The following is a 16,317-nucleotide window of genomic DNA, read 5'->3' on the forward strand; positions in this document are numbered from 1 at the left end:
TTAATTTGCACATCCCGGACATTTTTTTTTATTGTTTGAAAAGTTTTGATGTGTGACAATATTTAATTTTTGAATTTGAAACGTTTTAACCAAGCATGTGATTTGCAACAGTAACAAAGGTGTCATGGCATCATTAGCGGAGTTTTATTGTAGCCTAATTATCCGGGCGTCACAATTCTCCTCTACTACAAGAAATCTCGTCCCAAGATTTTAAGAGATGGAGTAAGGGGGGAAAGTCTGGTTACGAAATTCTAACAGATCTCCTCGGTCTTGGTTGCTTTTCTCGAAGAGATCAATCCATTACATTGATGTCTTCATTCCACTGCTTCAGGTCATCATTATGAAGTCTTCACCCTTTCTTCGGGGGTTCCATCGTTCTTACAAATAGGTAACGGGGCAGATCGGCAACGACAGAATGCTATAAGAGTAATAATCTGGGATTAACCCATGAATGAGCATACGAGTACCTCTTGAGTTGAACAAATAAAACACATCGAGAGTAAAGTTCGAAGGTACAATAAGAAGTTTCAAGCAGCCAGGCAATCGTTCAATGCCTAGACAAAAGATGAAAGGGTTTCAGGGCAACGCGAATAAGTATTGTGTCTGATACTAGAATAGGTCATCTCTAGGAAGGTGACCTATGGATGCATACGGAGTCAAGCGCGAGGAATAACCTTGGAAACCGGGGTTACAGGAGAGTCAGGTTTCGATCCTGTGGAACTGTGGGTTATGGGCCCACCATGTGGTTCAAAAGTAGGAAGGACGCCGACATATTGCACGGTCATGGTAGCAAGGCATGGCAAAGGATAGCCTGTCAGTTATGTTGGCAACACCATTGGTACCAAGGGCGAGGGACGAAGATAACCATTTTCCTGCTCGTTGAACGAGGCGGACTAGTAGGCAAAGTTCTCGTCCATCGGTGGTTACCAAAATGTCTTCAACATAAGTAATAGGGTCTTTCTGACCGAGTGGTACAACGAGGTGTTTACATAAGCAGGGATATATTACTGCTTATATAATATAGATCACAAGAAGGTTTAAACAAACCATGGAAAGGTAATTATGATTATCAGATTTAAACAAAACAATGGAAAGGAAAATGTGTTTAAACACATATTTCAAGGGTATATCCTTCCCAAGGACAAGCAGAGCATGATATCCATGACCGGATATAATGTAGAAAACTCTTTAGGTAAGGTGAGAGAAATTTCATGACATTAACCATTCAATGGTGTCTGGGTAAATGAGCAGGAAACATTTAACATTGGGATTCAAATGTTCTTGTTGAAAATCGGAGTACCATAGACATGCTTCGAGATAGCATTGACATGGCCAACAGGTAAAGATCAGGCTATGGATACACAAAGGATCCATCAGGAACAACTTATAGAATAAGTCTTACAATTTCCTCATGGAAGAATGGATAACCTTACTAAAACGGAAACTATAACAATAGGTCCTTCGGCCAGGTGTGCTAGGCATGACATCACCTTATCGGGTCAAAGACTAATGTTATAACTCCTAGAATTATGTTCCAACCATCATGTCTGACCGAGATTCAGATCTGATTGGTGACATGATACCTGAGACTCAGGATGCCTGAGAAGAAAGGTGCAACACAAATTGTTGAGATGACATTGTAAGGTTCTTAGGGAAATGAACTATGGAAACGAGTTCCAAAACAAGAGTTCATCATTAAAATAGGGAGAGGGTGAGAAGATGGCTGATGGACTCGGTGACAATCCATCGAGATTTTCAAAAGATGGATCTCCCCAATTATGTGAACAAGGAGATAACATTTGTCAAATCAAAATGGTATAATGATGTATGCGCGAGGAAAACATACACAATTAAACATTGGTTCAAAGCAATAGGGTTGCTGGAAGTTTTGAATTCACACATCATAGTTCATTTGTCGGTATTCCGGTTAGGAACAACACGAGGACCAAGAAGGAATGGTGATGGTGATAAGTATTACTTGTATCAAGAATTCTCAGGAGGTGGTGAAATTCTCACGACATTCTTGACATAAAAGATGGTAATGCTCCAAGGTAAAGAAGAATAATTGCTGGATAGCACGGATCTCCAGGTATAACACAAAACATGAACAAGCTTGTGTTGGAGGGGAAGCAATAATGTTGTCGGTGATAACACAATTCATCGAGGGGCAAGGATGGTACTTTTCATCATGAATTCGATTGATATTCTGGAAGGAGTCAAAAATGTTGATGATGATCATGACAAATTTTGTCGAGAGGCTCGACGAAGATGTAATCGATCGGCGATGACATCAAGTCAAAGGAATGATGAAGCGAAAGGTTAATGGATCCAAGGGTACGACACAAACTCCAAACCAAGCTTGTTGTCCAAAGCGAAATGATATGATGACGAAGATCGACGTAAGCTTAGCTCATCGTCGAAAGTTGTGCTCCGGGATTAAGAACCAGGTAGCACAGTTAAAATCATCACGATACTGATATAGCCGATTAGGCTAGAATTGACGTGATCAAGTACAAACTCGTAAGTAAAGAAGATTACTAATAGTTGTTTAATCATGATGCAGACTCGATTCAGTTATCGGTGTCCTTGAGCGTTTAATGACCCAGAGCCCGCGAAAAAATTGAATCAATGAGAATGTAGTACTTGATGAAGAACTCATAAGAAGTTATGCAGTTCCGTGATAATCTAGAGATACCAGTGTGCAATACTCGGCGACGGATCAAAGTAGAGGTTGGGCTAGGGTGTTGACTTGCAAAAGACAAGTGCTTTAACTTGTCTGAGAAATGGGATCAAAGAGAAATCATGGTCGGAACCACGATTGCATAGGATCAATTCACAGATACCAGATGATACTATATTAACAAAATAGTTATTATTACAAGAAGCTTCCACGATAGGATATACATCGTGTCCATGGGCATGAACACAAAGTTCAAGGTCGACTCCCACTTCTTCAATGTATAGCCTCCCATTCACCTCTCGCTTTTCGAAAATGACATTAGTTGTTGAAAGTTTTACCTGGTGCAATACCAGATAAGTATGACCCGTGAAATCTTCCGGGTTCACACAGATTAAGGAAGGCATAGGTTCAACCCATCGGGGCATCTTAGGAACCGATACCACAAACTTTGGAGTAAATAGTACAAGCTCGAAAGTGAGTATGGTTATCAAAGCAGAGGATACAAATTCCCAAAGGCATTATATATCAGGGAAAGAACTTCTCGAGGTTTTTGTATACGAAGGACACTGTCGGATGATATTTCAACAAAGGATCTGACGGTCCATAGCGAAGCTGATGTGAGTATCGGCACACAACCAGAGGAAGAAACAATGCGAAGGCATTGGATTATAGAAGCAATTGGCTAATTCAAAGCCCTCATGTAAAGGAGTTATGATTTCCAAATCAGACGATCAGAAGCAAATGCTCTGATTAAGGATGGATAAGTTGAGTAAACTTAGGGGTAAAATCGACAACAATTTGATTGGTCGAGATTTAGCTCACGTTTAAAATGACGTCTGAGCCGAAATGGTGAATTCTAGGATCTGATTGAGGATTGTGAGCATTCGCAACCATATTGGATCAAAGACTCAAAATGACAATGACAAGGGATGCCAATAATGATTACGAGACTTATGGGATTAACCATAATGCAATCAAGCAAGAATTTCAAGGGCAATAAGCTGCTAAGGATTTTCGGAAGATTGAATATTATTTTGAAGACCTTAGTGAAACACATAAACAACTAGGGATGAGCGGATACTCGGTAGGTGCGAGAAATTATCCATAGGGGCATTCAGGCGGCAAAGAACTGCAAGGCGGTAGGCACAAAGTATTCTCGGAACAATAGAGAGAATTTCGGGGTATCTTGCAATAACAAGATCAGCTAGGAATAAAAGTAAGGACGGCTGGTGTATGTATTTATCCATAGGGATATTTCGGTGGTAGGGAATTGCAAAGGCGACGGGCACAAAGTCTCAAGAGAACATTGGAGAGTATCTTCAGAATCTTCTGGTGCAGCATGCGATCATCTGTGATAAGGGGCTCTCCGGGAGAAAGTAGTTACGAGAACCTAGAGTCAGATTTAGTAAAATCATTTAACCCGAATAGAAGAGAGATCATAGTCCCAGAGTATAGATGAGGAGTAAAAGATCCTAATACCACCCAATGGCGACGTGGGGCCGTAAGCCGCACAACCATGTTAGTAAAAGTTTTTCAAAGACTAGACTCAACTTCGGCCAAGGAGTGTGGAAGGGGGATTCCTGCAGGCAGTCGGCTCTGATACCAATTTGTGATGCCCCTGATTCAATCGTACACTAATCATACACGTAAACGTGTACGATCAAGATCAGGGACTCACGGGAAGATATCACAACACAACTCTACAAATAAAATAAGTCATACAAGCATCATATTACAAGCCAGGGGCCTTGAGGGCTTGAATACAAGAGCTCGATCATAGACGGGTCGGCGGAAACAACAAATATCTGAGTACAGACATAAGTAAACAAGTTTGCCTTAAGAAGGCTAGCACAAACTGGGATACAAATCGAAAGAGACGCAGGCCTCCTGCCTGGGATCCTCCTAAACTACTCCTGGTCGTTGTCAGCAGGCTGCGCGTAGTAGTAGGCACCTCTCGAGTAGTAGTAGTCATCATCGACAGTGGCGTCTGGCTCCTGGGCTCCATCGTCTGGTCGCAGCAATCGAGTATAGAAAAGGGGGAAAGGGGGGAGCAAAGCAACCGTGAGTACTCATCCAAAGTACTCGCAAGCAAGGAGCTACACTACATATGTATGCATTGGTATCAAATGGAAAAGGGGGTATCATATGTGGACTGAACTGCAGAATGCCGGAATAAGAGGGGGATAGCTAGTCCTTTCGAAGACTACGCTTCTGGTAACCTCCATCTTGCAGCAGAAGAAGAGAGTAGATGGTAAGTTCACCAAGTAACATCGCATACCATAATCCTAACCGATGATCCTCCCCTCGTCGCCCTGTGAGAGAGCAATAACCGGTTGTATCTGGCACTTGGAAGGGTGTGTTTTATTAAGTATATGATTCTAGTTGTCATAAGTTCAAGGTACAACTCCAAGTCGTCCTGTTACCGAAGATCACGGCTATTCGAATAGACTAACTTCCCTGCAGGGGTGCACCACATTTCCCAACATGCTCGGACCCCTTTGTCCGGACACACTTTCCTGAGTCATGCCCGGCCTCGGAAGATCAACACGTCGCAGCCCTACCTAGGCACAATAGAGAGGTCAGCACACCGGTCTAAATCCTATGGCGCAGGGGTCTGGGCCCATCGCCCATTGCACACCTGCACGTTGCGAGGGCGACCGGAAGCAGACCTAGCCCCCTTAATACAAGAGCAGGCTTACGGTCCAATCCGGCGCGCGCCACTCAGTCGCTGACGTCACAAAGGCTTCGGCTGATACCACGACGTCGAGTGCCCATAACTGTTCCCGCGTAGTTGGTTAGTGCGTATAGGCCAGTAGCCAGACTTAGATCAAATACCAAGATCTTGTTAAGCATGTTATCTTGAAGTAACTGCGAACGTCGACCAGGTCCAGGCCCACCTCTCTCCTAGGTGGTCTCAACATGCCCTGTCGCTCTGCCTCAAAGTATCAGTCGGGGGCCATCGGGAACTCAGGCCCACCACTACCTGGATGGAACCACCTGCCCCTTCAGCCCCCACATCGGAATCACTTACGGGTACTCAACGAGCCGACCCGACTTTAGTCACCACCTGTATAGCATGTATAATAGTATGTATATACCCGTGATCACCTCCCGAGTGATCACGACCCGATAGTATAGCATGGCGGACGGACAAGAATGTAGGGCCACTAATGAAGTACTAGCAACCTATACTAGGCATGTAGGATTGCAGGTGAGGTGTCAACATTTGCAGTAACAATGACAGGCTATGCATCATGATAGGATTAACGGAAAGCAGTAACATGCTACACTACTCTAATGCAAGTAGTATAGAGAAGAGTAGGCGATATCTGGTGATCAAGGGGGGGCTTGACTGGTTGCTCTGGCAAGAGAGAGGGGTCGTTAACACCATAGTCGTACTGGGTAGCAGTGGCGTTGGTCTCGTAGTCTATCGAAGAGAAGAGGGGGAAGAAACAATAAATATTAAGCAAACAGATGCTTAGCGATGCATGACATGACAAGTATCAGTGCTATGGGTGCCCTAACGCGGTATGAGGTGGTATCGGTGAAGGGGGAAACATCCGGGAAAATATCCCCGGTGTTTCGCGTTTCCGGATAGATGAACCGGAGGGGCAAAGTTGCATGTTCGCTATGCTAGGGATGCGGACGAACGGGCTGCGTATCCGGATTCGTCTCGTCGTTCTGAGCAACTTTCATGTACAAAGTTTTTCCATCTGAGCTATGGTTTATTTTGTATTAATTTTAAAAGATTTAAATCATTTTTAGGATTTATTTAATTATTTAAATCAACATTATCCAGAATAGTATTTGCTGATGTCATCATGACGTCAGCAGTTGACCTGGTCAACCTGACAAGTGGGCCCCATCTGTCAGTGACCCATTTTAATTAAACACCTTAATTAACCTAATCAGAATTAATTAAGAGGGTGGGCCCCACTGTCATTGACTGATTAGTTAATTAACTAACAGTTTAATTAGTTTAGTTAATTGATTAGTTTAATTAATCAAAATTAATTAAGTTAATTAATTAATTAATTAATATTTTTTATTTTTTATTTTTTATTTATTTATTTTTAATTTCTTTTTTTTGCAACGTTCTGGGTGTGGGGGGGCACTTGGCAGTGGCCCATAGGGCCAAATCGGGTGCGGGCGTGCGGTTACCGGACACGGGCATGCGGGCGCAATAGTCGGCGCCCTACATGGCGCCCCGGAGCTGTCGGCGAGGCGCGAAGCGGGGCGGGGCCGAGCGGGCGCGATTGGCGCAGCCGGCCGGCGCGGGTGTGTTCGGCGGCAAGCGGCGGGGTAAGGCCATGACAGCGGGCGGTGGCGTTGCACAAGGGGCGCGGCCAGAGCGGGGTGCACGTGGGTGGCGGGGCGAGCTGCGGGCGCTAGCGGAGCAGCGCTGAGCGCGGGACGGCGCGGGAGGCGACAGAACGGCGTGGGCGTGTGGTCTAGCTACAGGGGGGCAGCGACGTGAGGGGCAAGGGCATCGGGGGCAGGCACGCGCAGCGCAGGGCGTGCGCGACCATGGTAGCGGGCGCGAGCGGGAGGAGGCCGCGGTGGCGCGTTGGTGCGGTTGCAGGAAAGAGGTAGGCGGAGGAGCAGCAGCACGGGGAACGGGCGCGGTGAGCGACGAGGCGTGCGGGCGCGGGAGCAAGGGGGTCGCGGTGGCTGGCGGGGCAAAGCCGCGCCGGGGCAACGGCGAGCAGGATCGGGCGGGCACGGTGTCGAGCACGTTGGCATGTCGCGCGCGCAGCGAACGACGCTGGGCAGAGAGGAAAAGGAGGGGCGGCGGCTCACCGGGCCCTGCAGATGTGCGTACGCGGGCTCGGGGAGGAGGACGAGGACGCGAGGTCCGGCAAGGATGCGGTCGATCCGGGCGGCGACGGCGGGGCCTTCGGTGGTGGTGGTGGCGTACGGCGATGACGATCGGGTGCGGTCCGGTGGGTGGCTCTGGCGATGGCGGTCCATCGAGGCGCGGCGTCGGGGTCGGGGGGCCACGGGCGTCGGCGAGCGTCGGAGCACCGACGACGGGCGGCGGCAGGATTCGGTGCCCGATCCAGAAGAGGGTCGGGGAAAGAGGAGATGCGAGGGAGAGACATGGGGGAGTGGGGGTAGTGGGCTCTAGGTTAGGTCGGGGGTTGGGGGAGTTATACGATGCGGCTGGGCCGGTTGGCCTGGTCATGTGGCCAGCTGGGCCACGGCCCAGCAGGGGGGTTCCCTTTTTTTTCTTTTTAGTTAGTTTTTTTATTCTTTTCATTTATTCTTTTCTGTTTTAATTCATCTTAAAATGTTTATGCATTTTCTAAATAAGTGTCTTTTGCACTATAATTTTCTAGGCATTAATTTGCACATCCTGAACATTTTTATTTTATTGTTTGAAAAGTTTTGATGTGTGACAATATTTAATTATTGAATTTGAAACGTTTTGACCAAGCACATGATTTGCAACAGCAACAAAGGTGTCATGGCATCATTAGCAGAGCTTTACTATAGCCTAATTATCCGGGCGTCACATATCCACTCTTAGATTACTTTGATACTTCCCTACTAAACAGATAGCAAGGCACACATCAGGTCTGGTACACATCATTGCATACATGATAGAGCCTATGGCTGAAGCATAGGGAACACCTTTCATTTTCTCTCTATCTTCTACAGTGGTCAGGCATTGAGTCTGACTCAACTTCACACCTTGTAATATATGCAAGAACCATTTCTTTGCCTGATCCATTTTGAACTTCTACAAAACTTTATCAAAGTATGTGCTTTGTGAAAGTCCAATTAAGCGTCTTGATCTATCTCTATAGATCTCGATGCCCAATATATAAGAAGCTTCACCGAGGTCTTTCATTGAAAAAATCTTATTCAAGAATCCTTTTATGCTATTTAGAAACTCAGTATCATTTTCGATCAACAATATGTCATCTACATATAATATCAGAAATGCTACGGAGCTCCCACTCACTTTCTTGTAAATACATACTTCTCCAAAAGTCTGTATAAAACTATATACTTTGATCACACTATCAAAGCATATATTCCAACTCCGAGAGGCTTGCACCAGTCCATAAATGGATCGCTAGAGCTTGCACACTTTATTAGCACGTTTTGGATCGACAAAACCTTCTGGTTGCATCATATACAACTCTTTTTTAAGATATCCATTAAGGAATGCAGTTTTGACATCCATTTGCCAAATTTTATAATCATAAAATGCGGCAATTGCTAACATGATTCGAACGGACTTAAGCATCGCTATGGGTGAGAAGGTCTCAACTCCTTGAACTTGTCAAAAACCTTTCGCAGCAAGTCGAGCTTTGTAGATAGTAACATTACCGTTAGCGTCGGTCTTCTTCTTGAAGATCCATTTATTCTCTATGGCCTGCCGATCATCGGGCAAGTCAGCCAAAGTCCATACTTTGTTCTCATACATGGATCCCATCTCAGATTTCATGGCCTCAAGCCATTTTGCGGAATCTGGGCTCATCATCGCTTCCTCATAGTTCGTAGGTTCGTCATGGTCAAGTAACATGACTTCCAGAACATGATTACCGTACCACTCTAGTGCGGATCTTATTCTGGTTGACCTACAAGGTTCGGTAGTAACTTGATCAAAAGTTTCATGATCATCATCATTAGCTTCCTCACTTACTGGTGTAGGAATCACTGGAACTGATTTCAGTGATGAACTACTTTCCAACAAGGAAGAAGGTACAATTACCTCGTCAAGTTCTACTTTCCTCCCACTCACTTCTTTCGAGAGAAACTCCTTCTTTAGAAAGGATCCATTCTTAGCAACGAATATCTTGCCTTCGGATCTGTGATAGAAGGTGTACCCAACAATCTCCTTTGGGTATCCTATGAAGACACATTTCTCCAATTTGGGTTCGAGCTTATCAGGTTGAAACTTTTTCACATAAGCACCACAGCCCCAAACTTTAAGAAATGATAACTTGAGTTTCTTGCCAAACCACAGTTCATAAGGTGTCGTCTCAACGGATTTAGATGGTGCCCTATTTAACATGAATGCAGCCATCTCTAAAGCATAACCCCAAAACGATAGCGGTAAATCAGTGAGAGATATCATAGATCGCACCATATTTAATAAAGTGCGGTTACGACGTTCAGACACACCATTACGTTGTGGTGTTCCAGGTGGCATGAGTTGCGAAACTATTCCGCATTGTTTCAAAAGAAGTCCAAACTCATAACACAAATATTCACATCCACGATCAGATCGTAGAAACTTGATTTTCTTGTTACGATGATTTTCCACTTCACTCTGAAATTCTTTGAACTTTTCAAATATTTCAGACTTATGTTTCATTAAGTAGATATACCCATATCTGCTCAAATCATCTGTGAAGGTGAGAAAATAACGATATCCACCGCGAGCTTCAATGTTCATTGGACCACATACATCAGTATGTATGATTTCCAATAACTCTATTGCTCGCTCCATTGTTTCGGAGAACAGAGTTTTAGTCATCTTGCCCATGAGGCATGGTTTGCAAGGACCAAGTGATTCCAGAAGTTCATCAGAATGGAGTTTCTTCATGCGCTTTACACCAATATGACCTAAACGGCAGTGCCACAAATAAGTTGCACTATCATTATCAACTCTGCGTCTTTTGGCTTCAATACTATGAATATGTGTATCACTACTATCAAGATTTAGTAAAAATAAACCACTCGTCAAGGGTGCATGACCATAAAAGATATTACTCATATAAATAGAACAACCATTATTCTCTGATTTAAATGAATAAACGTCTCGCATCAAACAAGATCCAGACATAATGTCCATGCTTAGCGCTGGCACCAAATAACAATTATTTAGGTCTAAAACTAATCCTGAAGGTAGATGTAGAGGTAGCGTGCCGACGGCGATCACATCGACTTTGGAACCATTTCCCACGCGCATTGTCACCTCGTCCTTAGCCAATCTAAGCTTAACCTATAGCCCCTGTTTCGAATTGCAAATGTTAGCAACTGAACCAGTATCAAATACCCAGGCACTATTGCGAGCATTAGTAAGGTACACATCAATAAGATGTATATCAAATATACCTTTCACTTTGCCATCCTTCTTCTCCGCCAAATACTTGGGGCAGTTCCGCTTCCAGTGACTAGTTCCTTTGCAGTAGAAGCACTCAGTCTCAAGCTTAGGTCCAGACTTGGGTTTCTTCACTTGAGCGGCAACTGGCTTGTTCTTCTTCTTGAAGTTCCCCTTCTTCCCTTTACCCTTTTTCTTGAAACTGGTGGTCTTGTTGACCATCAACACTTGATGCTCCTTCTTGATTTCTACCTCCGCAGCCTTTAGCATTGCGAAGAGCTCAGGAATCGTCTTATCCATCCCTTGCATATTATAGTTCACCACGAAGCTCTTATGGCTTGGTGGAATGATTGAAGAACTCTGTTAATGACACTATCATCAGGAAGATTAACTCCAGCGGAGTCAAGTGGTTGTGGTACCCGGACATTCTGAGTATATGTTCACTGACAGAACTATTCTCCTCCATTTTGCAGCTGTAGAACTTATTGGATACTTCATATCTCTCAATCCGGGCATTTTCTTGAAATATTAATTTCAACTCCTGGAACATCTCATATGCTCCATGGCATTCAAAACGTCGTTGAAGTCCCGGTTCTAAGCCGTAAAGCATGGCACACTGAACTATCGAGTAGTCATCAGCTTTGCTCTGCCAGGTGTTCATAACATCTGGCGTTGCTCCCGCAGCGGGTTTGTCACCTAGCGGTGCTTCCATGACGTAATTCTTTTGTGCAACAATGAGGATAATCCTCAAGTTACAAACCTAGTCCGCGTATTTGCTACCATCATCTTTCAATTTAGCTTTCTCTAGAAATGCATTAAAATTCAACGGAACAACAACACGGGCCATCTATCTACAACAACATAGACATGCAAAATACTATCAGGTACTAAGTTCATGATAAATTAAAGTTCAATTAATCAAATTACTTAAGAACTCCCACTTAGATAGACATCCCTCTAATCATCTAAGTGATCACGTGATCCATATCAACTAAACCATGTCTGATCATCACGTGAGATGGAGTAGTTTTCAATGGTGAACATCACTATGTTGATCATATCTACTATATGATTCACGCTCGACCTTTCGGTCTCAGTGTTCCAAGGTCATATCTGCATATGCTAGCCTCGTCAAGTTTAACCCGAGTATTCTGCGTGTGCAAAACTAGCTTGCACCCGTTGTATGTGAACGTAGAGCTTATCACACCCGATCATCACGTAGTGTCTCGGCACGACGAACTGTAGCAATGGTGCGTACTCAGGGAGAACACTTATACCTTGAAATTTAGTGAGAGGTCATCTTATAATGCTACCGCCGAACTAAGCAAAATAAGATGCATAAAGGATGAACATCACATGCGATCAATATAAGTGATATGATATGGCCATCATCATCTTGTGCCTTTGATCTCCATCTTCAAAGCACCGTCATGATCACCATCGTCACCGGCTTGACACCTTGATCTCCATCGAAGCATCATTGTCGTCTCGCCAACTATTGCTTCTACGACTATCGCTACCTCTTAGTGATAAAGTAAAGCAATTACATGGCGATTGCATTTCATACAATAAAGTGACAACCATATGGCTCCTGCCAGTTGCTGATAACTCTGTTACAAAACATGATCATCTCATACAATAAAATTTAGCATCATGTATTGACCATATCACATCACGACATGCCCTGCAAAAACAAGTTAGACGTCCTCTACTTTGTTGTTGCAAGTTTTACGTGGCTGCTACGGGCTGAGCAAGAACCGTTCTTACCTACGCATAAAAAACCACAACGCGGTATAGTGATTGCTTTTTGATCTTCCGAAAGAACCCTGTTCATTGAATCCGATTCAACTAAAGCTGGAGAAACAGACACCCACTAGCCACCTGTGTGCGAAGCACGTCGGTAGAACCAGTCTTGCGTAAGCACGTCGGTAGAAACACAATGTCGGTCAGGGCCGCTTCAACCAACAATACCGCCGAATCAAGAATCAACTAGTGACGGCAAGCAATATGTATATACCCACGCCCATAACTCCTTTGTGTTCTACTCATGCATATAACATCTACGCATAAACCTGGCTCGGATGCCACTGTTGGGGAACGCAGTAATTTTAAAAAATTCCTACGCACACGCAAGATCTATCATGGTGATGCATAGCAACGAGAGGGGAAGAGTGTTGTCTACGTACCCTCGTAGACCGTAAGCGGAAGCGTTATGAAAACGCGGCTGATGTAGTCGAACGTCTTCACGATCCGACTGATCCTAGCACCGAAGGTATGGCACCTCCGCGTTCTGCACATATTCAGATCGGCGACATCCCACGAACTCTAGATCTAGTTGAGTGTCGAGGGAGAGTTTCGTCAGCACGACGGCGTGATGACGGTGATGATGAAGCTATCGGAACAGGGCTTCGCCTAAGCATCGCTACGATATGACCGAGGTGGATTATGGTGGAGGGGGGCACCGTACACGGCTAAGACAATTGTCAACTTGTGTGTCTATGGGGTGCCCCCTCCCCCGTATATAAAGGAGTGGAGGAGGGGGAGGGCCGGCCCTCTATGGCACGCCCTGGAGGAGTCCTACTCCCACCGGGAGTAGGATCCCCCCTTCCCTAGTTGGACTAGGAGAGGAAGGAAGGGGAAGGAAGGAGGAAGGAAAGGGGGGCCGGCCCCCCACCCAATTCGGATTGGGCTTGGGGGTGCGCCCCCTCCTAGGCTTCCTTCTCCTCTCTCCCACTATGGCCCAATACGGACCATATACTTCCCGGGGGGGGGGGTCCGGTAACCTCCCGGTACTCCGGTATATTCCCGATTTCACTCGAAATCATTCCGATGTCCAAACATAAGCTTCCAATATATCGATCTTTATGTCTCGACCATTTTGAGACTCCTCGTCATGCCCGTGATCACATTCAGGACTCCGAACTACCTTCGGTACATCAAAACACATAAACTCATAATACCGATCGTCACCGAACGTTAAGCGTGCGGACCCTACGGGTTCGAGAACTATGTAGACATGACTGAGACTCATCTTCGGTCAATAACCAATAGCGGAACCTGGATGCTCATATTGGTTCCTACATATTCTACGAACGTCTTTATCAGTCAAACCGCATAACAACATACGTTGTTCCCTTTGTCATCAGTATATTACTTGCCCAAGATTCGATCGTCGGTATCATCATACCTAGTCCAATCTCGTTACCGGCAAGTCTCTTTACTCGTTCCGTAATGCTACATCCCATAACTAACTCATTAGTCACATTGATTGCAAGGCTTGTAGTGATGTGCATTACCGAGAGGGCCCAGAGATACCTCTTTGATACATGGAGTGACAAATCATAATCTCGATCTATGCCAACTCAACAAATATCATCGGAGACACCTGTAGAGCATCTTTATAGTCACCTAGTTACGTTGTGACGTTTGATAGCACACTAAGTGTTCCTCCGGTATTCGGGAGTTGCATAATCTCATAGTCATAGGAACATGTATAAGTTATGGAGAAATCAATAGCAGTAAACTAAACGATCATCGTGCTAAGCTAACGGATGGGTCAAGTCAATAACATCATTCTATAATGATGTGATCCCATTCATCAAATGACAACTCTTTGACCATGGCTAAGAAATTTAACCATCTTTGATCAACGAGCTAGTCAAGTAGAGGCATATTAGCGACACTCTGTTTGTCTATGTATTCACACATGTACTAAGTTTCCGGCTAATACAATTCTAGCATGAATAATAAACATTTATCATGATATACGGAAATATAAATAACAACTGTATTATTGCCTCTAGGGCATATTTCCTTCAGAACCTGCCTTTGTAACTACCCAGTCACATAGTAGTGTTTGGTCGGCCCAAAGCAGGCATGTCACCAACCTGAGTACGTGCGGCAGCTCAGGTCTTAGGACATAGAATGTATGTTGTACTAGAGACTCACAGATGATGTATTCTTGCGTCTCATAGTTGGGTCTGTCTGACTCGGATCTGACTACGTCGAATCCGACCAGATCCTTCCGGGCACATATTATCCAGTTAGCATTCAATGCTCCATGGCTAGTGAGACCAAGCGATCCACCGTGTCATATAATAGTCTAGTCGGTTGCACGTCCACACAACCCTTTCGACTAGGGACCTTTTAGGACACTCATTATACAATGCATAGTCACACAAACAAGTCACGTACTTGCTGATGCACATCATTGATAATGTTCAAGGACTGTCTTTATTCATAAACACATAGAAAATATCATCATACATGATTGCTTCTAGGGCATATCTCCAACAAATTTCACATGTCTAAAATGATGGAGAGAATTCCTTATTTAACAATGTCTTAAAATTTATTGCCTTATCTGACACTGGATTTCCCCCCTTTCTTATATAACATTGTTTCTAAATTTTATGCCCTTTATAACACTTTCAACCAGTTTGAGCCTTAACGATGTCAAATGACACCTGAAAAGACCTATTTGCCCTTCATGTGACATGTGACATGTGACCAGAAATTTACGTGTATGCGTGTATCCGGCCAACTCGTTTTGCTAGGTGTGTGAACCAATTCCCAAGCAAAATCGATTGACATATGTTGGTCTTGCTGCACCTATGAACCAGCCCACCCATTACTTGTGGTGTCCATGTCTATATAGAGACTTAGAATTATTTTTTTAGAGCTCTGACCAGACAGAAATTTGTAGCTTAGACCGCATCTTCACTTTCAGTCTTTCACCGGCGTGTCCGCGCCTCTGTGTATGCCTCACGAGTCGCGAGTGCATATACGTACGTCGTTCATGCCCTTATCACTGTTGGGGATCAATCGCCCATGAGCAGTAAATAAATATATGTAGATGCAAAGCTAGCTAAAGAAGTAACTTGATCGATCATACACAACTAGTAGTACATGTGCATTTTACCGTAGACCTGTGTACGTGAACATGGCATGGGCTAACTCTAGCTGTGCACTGCCAACAAACTTGCGTACGTGAACATGGTCTGATCACCGTTGCTCTGTTTCAGCCCTCACGCGCGCCACACGAGCGCCATGGTTGATGGAAATTTTATCTATTTTTTGGCCCATGACAAATGGGCCCACAGCTGATGTGGCGTTCGCGACGTGTATTGCAAGTCTGACACATCAAGTTTGAGGACCGTATTGAGACAGATCATTAGTTTGAGGACAAAACAGCGTCAACAACGTTAGAGACCACACATGCATTTTACTTGAAAAATTGGCCACATACCCATGAGGGGCAAATAGGTCATTTCATGCGTCATTTAACACTGCTAAGACTTAAAAATGGACGAAAGTGTTATAAAGGGCATAAAATTTAGACAGGGTGTTAAATAAGGCAGAAAAGTTTTCTAGTGTCAAATAGGAAAACAAAATTTAAAGTAGTGTTATATAAGGAATTTTCTCAAAATGATGTAGTTGCCACGCATGAACTACCATACTTGCCATGTCTGATATGCTATGTTTGCCATGTATGTAATACTATAATTATCATGTGCGACACACTAGATTTCCACTTAAACAATGTTATAATCACCATGTGGGAAATAATAGAGTTGCC

This window comes from Triticum aestivum, chromosome 1A, assembly GCF_018294505.1.
Source record: "Triticum aestivum cultivar Chinese Spring chromosome 1A, IWGSC CS RefSeq v2.1, whole genome shotgun sequence".
NCBI classification, from domain to species: Eukaryota; Viridiplantae; Streptophyta; class Magnoliopsida; order Poales; family Poaceae; genus Triticum; species Triticum aestivum.